Here is a 12,781-nt window from a genome sequence, read left to right on the forward strand (position 1 = left end):
CAATTACTACAGCAAGATGGATAGGGGAGATTGAAGCCTTTTCAATTAAAGACCCATACATGAGGTGCCTGGACAACTCTTATCTTCAGATTAGATCCAGCTTTTTTGCCAAAAGTAGTAACCCCTTTCCATATGAATCAGGAGGTGGTCTTGCCATCTTTCAGCCAGGACTACAAAAATGATCAAGAATTAACCTTTAACGTGCTAGATGTTAGAAGGGTGGTTCTACAGTACTTAGAAGTCACAAAAGACTGGCATACAGACTGCAAACTGTTTGTACAATTTGGGGAGAAGAACAAGGGAATGAAGGCTACCAAATCAACATTGGCAAGATGGGACACATCTGTAATAAGCCTTGCCTATTCATCTGAAGGAATATTCCCGCCAGAGAACATAAGAGCTATATCTATATCATGGGCAGAAAGAGCTGGGGCCTCGGCAGACCAAATCTGCAAAGCGGCAACATGGACAAATCTGAGCACCTTCTGCAGACATTATAAATTGGGACATTCTATCGGGTCAAGATGACCTTCGGAAGGAAGGTCCTCCAGGCAGAAGTCCCACCCTAAAATGTATTCTCCTGAGGGTGCTGTCAGGAGGGACGTCCTGGAAAGTAGGCATCAGACCTACCGGAAATCGGGTTTCCAGATGTCCCACGTGACCCTATTACCGGTAGGTCTAATGCCTACTTTTGTAACCACTGTGACAGTCACTGATAGTATATGTGAGGGGAGGTATGTGTCACTCAGGATGCTCTCCTGTGTGAAATGAGACCTATTGAATTTCTGTCAGCATGTTATATGCTGGGGGTTACCTCTTTTAAAGGTTGTAGGTTTATGGGAATAACTTAGATGGAAGGGAAGTCTTTCCTCATACCCGCACCTCAGGGTGTGTGGGAGCAAGGTTTAAATGTTCAGTCCTGTGTTTTGTTTGCTTTTTTTCTTTTTGTGTTTGGAGAGGCAAGGTCTCTACACTGGACAGCCATAGCTCAGGACATAGCTGGAGGCTGGACATAACATGTGTGGGAAAACCACATATATAATATTATATTATAGTTCATCTGTTTTGCCAGTAAGGCTGTGATTATTTTTTCTGGAGTTGCAGGGCTTTATGCCATATAAAAAAGCCTGCAGAGAAAAGCTGGTTCCTGAGTCTACTTCCGGAAGCAGCCGAGCGAGTTGTCCTACCACGCTACTGTGGCACCCCTGCGGGTTCAGTTGCCACAGAGGTGCTGCACCTCACCCAGAGGTGTGGTACCCTACTCCCAGGTAAGGAAGGAACACTACCCGGGACCCACACACCTGCATCCAGCACTACACCACTCCACACCAGCAGACGGAGCAAGATGCACTTGGTCACGGCTGAGCCCTGTCCCTAGCTGGAGTGGGGGGGGGGGACCAAAGGAGAGGGAACCATGTAGTGGGTGTGGGTGAAGGAAGTAGCAAAGAGGAACACCTTAGCAGAGGGTATAAGAAGAAGGGGAACCTTCTAGAAGGAGTTCAGTCGGGGCTATAAGCCCAGGAGGGAGGACCTGCTTGTGACAGGTCAAGATAAGAGGGGGCCCAGAGTATGGGGCCCAGAAGAAGGAAGAAGAGACAGAGGGGGTCTCAGGGGCACGGGAGCGTGGGACCCGCATCCACACGACCGCCGTCGAGTGGAGGGACCAGGCCGCAGAAGGGGACCGGCCCTAGACTAGTGGAGAACAACCAGGCTCAGCTAGCCAACCGGAGGCCGCAGCATTTTCAAGGTGTTGCAGCCGAAATCCACAATTACATCGCTGAAAAGGTGGCCACATAAGGTCCAGAGTAAGTCGCCCGACAAGGCCTGAGGCCACTGGCTTGGGACACTAATTGTGAGGCGCAGGGCAAGAGGGCGAGAGCCAGCGCAACGAGACGTCCAGAGAGGCACATAAGAAGGGGGTCCCGAATTTTTGTACCTGAACTGACTGGGAGTTGGCTGGATCCCTTCCTTGGAGAACACAGGACGACGTGGGCGGTTATAATTGGCTGCAGCGGTAACCTGGAACTGCATAAGAACTGTGAGTAAAGCCTGAAGACTGCACCCCACTGTGTCCTTGATTTATTGCTGCGTCACCGGCCCTGCACTACACTGTCCCTACCAACAACATCTACCTCATCAAGTCCGATATACTGCCCTGGGGCTTAGCTCTGCCCATGGATAGCTGCACTATCTCAGGTGCATCACCATCAGCCCCAATGGATCTGCACCGCAGCGGAGGCCCTATATAGCCGCATACCTCGGGTGGTGTCACAACACTTTTCCCCAAATCTTTATTTCCCCAATTGACTGTTCTTTATTTGACCGCCTTGAGCCACGGACCGGGTCACTGCCACTGTGACAACCCAAATACTACCCCATGACCCAGGGGGCGCGTCACTACTTTACTACCAAAACCAGGTTTTCATGAAGAAAAAACCTGCAAAAAATTCAACGTGTGGATGTGGTCTAGGCCTGTGCTTACGTGTCTGGTGTACATACCATGATATGAAAGCTGCCTTATGTGTACATGAAGTTGAGTTTGGAACTTGTGCTCCTGTGATTTGCTGGTATTACATTAAAGTAACTCTTGGACTTAATAATTACAGGACAATAACTATATAATGACTATCTTCCTGGAGGTCAACACTACTGGAGAATGGGAGGTGTACCAGAAAGAAGACCTGATGTGTCCAATTTCTCAACTCTCTACTTTTGGAGGTTTTTCATGAGTGGAATTGATGTCTTAAAGGGTCACTATTAAAACTAAAAGGTATGGTCCACTTCTAACAACTAAGAGATTTGCTAGAAATGTCTCGTATTCAGGCCTCAAATAAGGGAGTCTTGAATCTGTCTCCAGAATGGAGTCCTGCTATGTGAAGTGGTTCCAGAAATACAGGAGTATGTTTGGAGAGGTAATGTCATGCTTAACCTGATGCAGTGAATAGAGATTAGGGGTCTCCATTTTAGATGTGAGTTCCAGAGGTGGGACCCACATGTTAGATACATTTAGAAAATCCTATGAGAAACACAAGTGTTTTGTGAAAATGCCTCGCAACTATCACATGGCTTGCCCATAGGCTGTGCACCTTGACACTAAACCCATTCTCCGTTAACTTCCTAGTAGGGGATTCTCCATCCCCAAGTGAGTGTTCAGATGTTCCAAGAGTAAACAGGCTTACATGTGTTAGCCCTCCAGTCTCCCAGGATGCTTGTCTCCAGAATGGCTGCTGTTATGACCAAGCAGACACCAGGACACCATGCTATTTTGGGAACAGAGCTATACACTTATTGCATTTTTACTCTTTGGTTTTATTTAATAAACGCTTAAACTTTGTTTTTTTTCCCCTCATCTAGTTACTGCCCACTTTATCAAAGATGGCATTTTATCTGTTGTTATTTCCAAATATGTCACTCTACCATCACTAATCTTAACATCAGAGCCAGGGGAGCAGAAGGTGACCCTATTGCACAAAACAATGCTTTTCTGCTGTATAGCTTCCCATTGTCAGCCTGTGGGACCACACAAACTGTAAGTGCCCTATTTGTGGAAGTCTTGGTAAGATGGTCCACTCTTGGTGTCACTATAAATTCTTCACAGGTAGTAAAGTGAAGTCAACAAATGGTGTAAAGTAACTGGCAGAACACATCTAGCTAGAGTTCAAGTGACTCTCACTATGGCACCTTCTCCTGCATTCTCTGTGCTGGTCTCTTGTTATCCAAATCTCTAGGTTCTCTCCATGTAAAATTTAATTCTCCGTTAGGTTGATGTGGTTTATGAGAATGACTTGGCAGCTGACATTGACGTGAGAACTTGGAAAGGCTCGTCCATAACCAGAGACAGTACTTTTGGGTAAGAGTCTCAAATAGAAAAAGTTTAAAAGGTTCCATTTTTAAATACCCAAAAATTGCTCTTTAATATCTAAATATTTCTCATTACTTTTTAGTCTGTTTGACCTTATGTCTCAAGTTCTAAGATCATGACTGAAGTTCAGATGGTGTTAGGATTACCTGAGACTTCTGAAGTCAGTAGCTACCACACTAGTTGTGATTAAGTGTCAGGTCCAAATGTGACACTGCCACATCTAGGCAGTGAACAGAGTTATCAGATAATTCTAATGAGAAATTTTTATTTTAGGCTGCACATTCGCTGTGGTTTCACTGCAAGTGACTCATTGCCAGTGAGAGTTGAAGTCTTTACCCTCCCTCCACCATCACCTGTAGCCAGTCTGGGACCATTGAACTTGGAAATGAGGATTGCCCTAAGTATGGATTTAACGTTATATCCATTGTCTTTTGCATTGCCACACAATAACCACTTTCTATCTTCTGGCTTTACTCTACAGATGATCAGTACAGACAGTATTATGGTGATGGGGATTATCCTATTTCTAAAGTGCTCAGGGACTAAATTTATGTTGTAGTTCGCATTCTAAACAGGAGAGACCCTGGAGTGGCGCTAATGCTGAATCAGTGCTGGGCAACTGGCACCATAAACCCTCAAGAATTGCCACAATGGCCAATCTTGGTAGATGGATAAGATCTGTACAAACCAACACTATATACTCAAATATTAAAGTATCCATGCTTTTTTTTGTTTGTTTTTTACCTCCCATGGGCCTAAACTTACAAACACTTAGTCTGCTGACAGCTGATGTAACGTAGGCACCCTGCAGTAATACAGCATGATGTCGAGAGCAGGCTACAAGTAACAGCTGCTCTGACATGAAGCAGGAGTGGTCTGTGATGGCTTTGTGCTGGGCAGGTAGTTGGCACTCCAAAGGCATACTGATAGGGAGTGTTGATTGTGAGCTCCAATGGGGACAGCGATGTCTGTAAAGCTGTAGAATTAATAATGCTATATAAGCGAGTAAGATAAAATTAAGTCTTCCTAAAACCACTTGCCTAACTCTAACAATCCCCAAATATAACTTTTCCTTCATTAGGTGTCCTTTTGATGGTGGCAACTACATGACCCAGCCATTAACTATACAAGATGCTTCACTGGAGTTTCCACTCTATTATCAGCGTTTTATTGTAAAGACATTTGCCTTTTACCGTCCAGGTCAGGCATCAATAGGAGGGCTGGTAAGTTCCCACTTATCATTCTTTTCCAGGTATACTTCCACTGTAGTGCTTCTGTATGCGTGCCATCTTCACAAAACTCATGTATGGCTAAATGTCCTTCAAGACGTAAGCACTTTCTGTAGCAAAAACGCAAGATTAAACATTAGGGTTATGTGGCGCCCCTGAGGGTTCAGTCACCACAGAGGTACTGCACCTCACCCAGAGGTGTGGTGTCTCCCTTCTCTCAGGTAAGGTGGGAGTGCTGCACGGAACCCCAAACAACCGCATCCAACACTACACAGCTCCAGGCCGGCTGGAGGGGCAACATGCAGAGGGCAGCTGCTGAGCCCTGACCCTGGCTGAAGTGGGGGGAACCCAAAGGTAGGGGGAACCAGTAGTGGGGGTGGGTGGAGGAAGTAGTTAGGGGGAGCACTTCGTTAGGAGTATAGAAAAGGGAGGCCATCTTAGGGTGGTGGTTCAGTGGAGTTAGGGAGCAGTTCAGAAGAACAGCTCGGGACAGTTCAGAAGAACAGTCCGGGAGCAGAGTCTCATTAGGAGATCTGCTCCACAAGTAGGGCCAAGTCAGGAAGTCTAGGAGGGGAGCAGGGAGTTGGCTCCGTTCTAAGAAAGGATCCTAGGGGTACGGCGCGTGCAGGACTGCATCCGTACGCCCCGCATCTGTCAGAAGACAGAGGGATCGCAGCCGCATTCTAGTCCCCTGAAGGTCAAGCAAGTCTGTGTAACTCCGACGGACAGGAGGGACTTCAGAGTACACGAGCAGGACTGAGAGTGGGCAGCGCAGAGCAGAAGGGAGAAAGACCAGTGTGAAGACGGTCAAAAGAGAAACACGAGAAGGTGGGGTTCTTCCAGGTATTCCCAAGCTGTCTGAGGAAGGATTGAACCCCTGCCCGGTGAACGCAGCGCGACACGGGAGGCCTGCACCTGTACCGTGCACCTGTGGACTGTCTGAAGAATTGTGAGTAAAAGCTCGGATGACTGCACTGTACTGCCTCCGTCCATTCTTTCATCGGCGCCATTGTTCCCCCTGCACTACAACGCCCAGCGCAACCCACGCTCTCTCGCTACGCTGCCCTGAGGCCTGCTCCACCTGTGGGGAGCCGTCCCATCACAAGCTGCCCTAACATCTGCCTCAGAGGACAGTTGCAGCGCTGGTGATCCTCACCAGACACCACAGGTGGCGTCACAAACTTTCTAAAAATAACCCCCTTTTTGCACTGACCACCCCCGGTCACGGACCGGTCCAGCCACCGTGATATTCCCCGCCAACCGGCATCCAGAGGCCCGGCTGCCGAGTACCCCACGGCCCAGGCAGCGCGTTAGTTGCATTGCTCAAGGAAAACAATATTTTATTTTTTTTCCCCAGGAAGAAGGGCTGCAGCAGATTGGGAGTCGGTGACTGTATCTGCAGATGGGCCCATTAAGCTCTACATGGATGGGAGTTACCAGGGTACCAACGAACAGTTCATTGAAGGTAATGTCACTAACTTGCTAGTTGATTTTATGAGACTTTACAGTAATGTGCAAATAAGGTTTATGCCCCAATAAAGATTTAGACAAAAAAAGTTGTACATTGACTGCATTCATAGACCTTTTTTGGGTAACGGTAACAACAGTTCACAAAAAATCCATTTGTTACATGTAAAATATAAGGAGCACATTGGCTTCATTGGAAAGGGTGAGTCTTGCAATTTCTCTGGAAGGATCAATATTTTGTGGATTTTAAAACACTCACTGCAGGTCACTTTACCTACATGTAGGATCTAGATCTGTCTATCGAACTTGGCTGGTACTGTTGCACTGCAGGTGCTCTGATTATGTAGATGCAATGTGATATTGCCTTGAACTATGTTCTGGGTGACCCTAGCGCACACTATTAAAATGCCTCCTTGTCTTCCCATAATCTGTAAGTGGTGGCAGTGAGTAGCAACATATCGCTGTCTTACATGGTGGGAATGACCGATCTATGGCAGTTTAGTCTATATACTCTACTGTTAAAGCAATAGTACTAGAAACCTCTTCTACACATAGATGGTCTCAATGCCAGACTGGCACAGTATTAAAGTTTCTAACCAGATAATTGCATGAGGAGCAAAGGAAGACCTACCATTGGTGCAGCCGCAGAGGGATCCAGTAATTGACGGGGCCCACTTATACCTTCAAAGCAGATAAAATTGTACTTTATGATGAACTACGGTGCTTCCACGAGGACTCTCTACTGTCCGCCAGCGCTAGAAAGAGCAACAATAAATGGCCCAGAGAATAAAAGTTTCTTCTACAATGATGACTTGATGTAGGTTATTCTACACTGTCACATTAAGATATCATAACATCTAATGGTTATCAAACATGTTACATTTTTCGCCACATGTTGAACCACAATGCAGTCATGTAATTGACCTATGACTTGTCTAAAATCATTGGTTAATTGCCAAACTGCAGATCTAAAATGGCTGCACAACAGTTAGCATCAAAAGTTTCTTAGGTTTCATGAGGGGGTTTTCAAGTTGAATTGGCCATTCCCTCATGTGTTAAGAGGTTGGCAGTGTTATCTTGGTACACCTTTCCTCAAAATGACTAGCATGCTAATGAAGATGTAACCAAATCAATCCATCGAGTAAAACACTTCATGGAAAGTTTTCCACAAAAAAAAAAAAGTTTGGTCCTGTAAAGATCTGAGGTTGTAAGTAATCACCTAGGCAGGTTAACGATGCAACAATATTTTATTGATCACAGCCATGGTAATAAAGCAATTCCAGGTAAATGGCTAAAATACAGTTCTCTCAGTCCTCAAGTTCCCAATCTGGGTTCAGTAGTTCCACTGGCTTTGTATAAGGCCATACTCACTGTCTCCCAACTTTTGGTTGGCCCATAGATTTTGTATCTCCAGCCAGTATAGTCTGTAGCCACAGTCCATGATCCTCTAGACGGCAGATAAAACGATGAAAGCACGGGTATCCAGTAGCAGCAGTCCTGTTAAGAAAGTGTAAATCCAAATTACATAATCCATAATAGTAACATGTTTATCCATTCATCCTTCCAAGTCCACGGTCTCCATCCTCTTCCTTCAATCCTTCCACACATCTCCCTAAAACATGTCTCCACTTTCTTCCACTCAGATCAGTCCCCTCCCAGGTCAGAAGTGATCACACTCTCCCCCTTAAACATTCACTGTTCGCTAAAACAATGAAGAATATTCTAGAAGCCTTCATCTGAGATCGTCTGTAAGACCCACTGTGGTTATGGCTCCACTGTGTCTCAATCTACACTCTCCTAATGAGATTATTGGCTGTTGAAACAATGAACTCCTGAGATAAAGATGAGATTAGTGGAATGCTGGACATTTTACAAGTGAATCTTACATACTGACAAGTAAGCAGAACTATGTAAAACATAACAAGTAAATCACTAATAAAACACAATAATAATATTGACAAAAATGGTGGTCCGTTGCTGGAAAAGTATCATAGTCTTTAGTAAGTGGGCAGCTCCTCACAGGTCCCATGCTCAAAGCCAGTTTTTAGACAAAGTGGTGCTCCAAATGTTAACCCACATGTAGGTTGCATTTACATGGGCTGATTTCAGGCCATTAAACAAGCACAATTGACAACATTGAAGTCGTTCATTAGTTATTTTCTGGCCTCTTTACACTGGATGACTAGGAATGATGGCACAAAACTATCACTAGTAGATCAATCTGTCACCATACACATGTTCTCTGCAGTTTACACCAGGCGATGTGCTACTGAGAAGGATTTTCGTTCTACCATACACAATCCAATCACCCGATGAATGAGCAACATTTTTGCTTATTGATGGGCGATTGCCAATGTTTACACCTAATGAACGCTCATCTGCTCTTCCAGTATATATAAATGTGGATGTGATATACTGTTACACACATCTGTATACAGAGCACACATATGCAACATACAAACAGTGATCAACATATCTTAAAGAAACAATGGCGGAGACCCCGGTAAATCCAGGGGCAGCCAGAATAGCCTACTCGTATAGCATTTAGAACAGAAAAAAACAAGAGTACAAAATGGCATAAAAAGTTAGTTTTATTTAGTCAATCTGCAAATAACTTAAATTAATATATCCATAATATAAATGCATGACAAAAAAGTGCAATGTGCTCGAAGAAAAGCGCAGTCCCACCTGCGAGGGCATATCGTACCCAAGCTAAAAGGATAGTCCATATACATAGTGTGGAGCACATACAAATGTTTAAATCAAACCCAGGTTCACCAGATGCTTACCACAATTGTATATGAGGTCCAGGTGTGTGAGACACCTTTGCCACCTGTCTTCTACGTCCCCCTGGACCTCATATACAATTGTGGTAAGCATCTGGTGAACCTGGGTTTGATTTAAATATTTGTATGTGCTCCACTTGGAATATATAGATTTATTCTATCCAGTATATCTCTGGAAAGATACCACACTATGTATATGGACTATCCTTTTAGCTTGGGTATGATATGCCCTTGCAGGTGGGACTGCGCTTTTCTTCCAGCACATTGCATTTTTTTGTCATGCATTATATTTATATTATGGATATATTAATGTAAGTTACTTACAGATTGACTAAATAAAACTTTAACTTTTTATGCCATTTTGTACTCCATGTTTTTTTTCTGTTCTAAACACATATGCAACGTGTATAAAAAGTACACGCTGTGGGGCCCATTATACTATATGGAGAGCTATATAAGGGCCATTAATTACTTTTGAAAGATTACAAGGGGGGCATTATACTCATGGCATACCTATGTAGGGGAGGGCATCATACTATTTGAAGGTATATGTGGGGGGTCATTATACGGTTGTCAAGACTATATGGGGGCAATTATACTGTTTGCAGGACTATGCTGGGGGCGATTATACTGTTTGGAGGGCTGTGTAAGGGCTTTTATATTGTTTGGAGGGCTATGTGTGGGCCAATATACTGTATGCAAGCAATTACACAGTGTAAAAGTTTTTTTGAGGGGCTCAATAATACACTGTAGAGGGCTGTGTGGGGGTCACTATGCTGTTTGGAGGGTTAGTGGGGGGCCATTATACAGTATGGATGGTTGTATTGGGGCCATCATACTGAGTGAAGGTGTGTGGGGGCCATTATTCTGTATAGAGGGCTGTTTTGCGATCACAGTTGGGGGCATCATACTGTGTTGGGGGTCGCCATACTTTGCCAGGGAAGGGGAGTACAGTCATCATACCATGTGTGTGGAGGGTACTATGGAAGAATTCACTGTGGGGATATCATACTTATGTTTCGGGGGGACACTATATTTGGCATAATACTTTATAGGGGCAATGAAAGGGTAGTTTAGGGGCTTCAGTAGGAGGAAATTACTTTGCAAGGGCTGCGAAGATGTGAGACATGCTCTTCAGTGACTCTGCTGAATATTAAGTTTTTTACGTTTTTTTAGTGGGGGGCCCAATTAGAACTTTTGCTATGGGGCCCCATGATTTCTATGATCACCCCTGCTAGTAATATTAGGAATCACATAAAGATGGATGAAGCTGCTTCATCTTTAGTGGTTACAGGTATCTGGCCCATTGTGACATCACTCGTGTTCCGCTCCCCGTGATGTCACAATGAGGTCACCATTGTGATGTCACTGGCTGTGGGGTTATAGTGAGTGACGCTACAGGAAAAGGCTTTGTCTGGAGAGGCTGACTGTGGATTACACAAGACGCGATATTCCTCCAGGCTAAAATGCTGTTTAGATTTCTTCTATTTGTGAGTGTGCTAATAGCATCTGCGGAGGGCGCTCCTATCAACACTCGCCACCATGATTTCAAGGCCTTGATCCCTGCAGGTAAGTGCTGTACCGGATATTAAGCCAATATGGGGTTATTGTTAATAAGTCAGATGATACATTTCATGGAGGATTCTTCATGTGCTACTTGTAATGTTTGCAGTCTTCTCCCATCGTGTATTCCCTATTCCAGGCTCTAAAACACATTGTAAGCTTGAATGGGAATCCACTCTGAGCGAAAAACAAGTCACGTGTCTCTGATCTTCATGTGTGTGACTTCATCAATAGTTTTGGGGGAAATAATTACAAACTTATGGTAATTGTGGAGTTTCTCCAACTAGGAATGGTTCTAGGTCTGGTTACAAAAATAAGATGCAAAATATAATGTATATATTAGTAGCTTTAAATATCTTACATGTTCTTGATCTTTTCTTCCACTAGATTACTTTAGTAGGTTTCCTATGCCTGCTGCCATCATCTTCTTCTCTGGCTTTTTCTTTAGTGTCATCTGTTCCATCATATATGGGTAAGTCTTATAATGATTTATGGGCTACCCGGGAGTCTGTATAAGAAATATCACATCTTCAGATCATCACACGATTCAGTAAATGATATAATCTAGTGTAGATGTTTAGTGGCTCATAAACTGGGTCTGACCTGCTGGGAGCACAATGGACTTTTCTGTAAAATATTAAAAAAATTGCTCAACAAATTACTGCAGATAAGGATAGATAAAATAGATGAAGAAAAATATATGTTTTTATAACAGTGACTTCTGTTTTATCATTTTAAAGATATGTGAAAAAGAATAATTTCTGGAGAGATGTTACAAGACCAGATTCCATGGATGAAGATATAAAGAGTAGGGCTAATCCTAATGGTAAGTACGGCCGTCACCAATCTGACATTAATATCTGTGTACATACAAATACTTCTTAGTGGCTTTTATATTACGTGGACGCAGTCTACATTGTAAAGCTGAATAATTACTCTAATGATATTCTGATTCGTCTCTTTCAATATATGAAATCTATTTAAAAGTAAAAAATGAACTTTTAAAGTAAAAATAATCTCTTACCCGTTCACAACATATGATGTACGCCGAGCTTGAATATTTTCCCGCACATGATGGCTGATTTAATGTGCGGAGCTCTGCCCGCAGCTGTTAAATCCCACTGTTAATCTCTCACAGCGGCATTTAACAATGCAATGGAGGCCGGACATTATATGCGCCCATCGTCACGCTCATGATGTGATCGTGGAGCGCCAATTGCTTGTCATGACAGCCGGCTGTGTCTGTCATTACGATCCTCCTGTGAAAGCCAGCCGTGGCTGGCATTGATAGGAGACAGTGATTTTTACTATACATAGCATTGCTGATGATCGGATGATCGCAGCTTCAACAAATACAGTAAAAAAAAAAAGCACAAAAGTTCAAATCACCCCCTATTGCCCTATTAAAAATAAAACAATATACACATATTTGATATTGCTGCAATTGTAAAAGTCCAATCTATCACAATACAAAGTAAATTAATCCGATCAATATATGGCGTAATGAGAAAAAAATGAAAATTACATTTTTTTGGCCACCACAACATTGCAATAAAATGCAATAAGAGGCGATCAAAACATCATATCTACCCCAAAACTGTGTCAGTAAAAACGTCAGCTCAGATCGCTAAAAGTCCTCACCTGGCCCCGTATCCCGAAAAATGAAAATGTCATGGGTCTCGGGAAAATGGTGACAAAAGTATTTTTTTTTTTAGTTTCCGATTTTTTTTTACCACTTAAAGGGGTTGTGCCTGGAACAAAGTTAATTGTAATCAACATTTTAATCATTAGATCTTTGAATAATAATAATTTCCACAATTGGATGAGATCAAAAAAAATGTTCCTGTGCTGAGATAATCTTATAAATGTGCCCC

This window comes from Phyllobates terribilis, unplaced genomic scaffold (genome assembly GCF_046119375.1).
Source record: "Phyllobates terribilis strain yellow unplaced genomic scaffold, ASM4611937v1 Scaffold_2__4_contigs__length_985480577, whole genome shotgun sequence".
NCBI classification, from domain to species: domain Eukaryota; kingdom Metazoa; phylum Chordata; class Amphibia; order Anura; family Dendrobatidae; genus Phyllobates; species Phyllobates terribilis.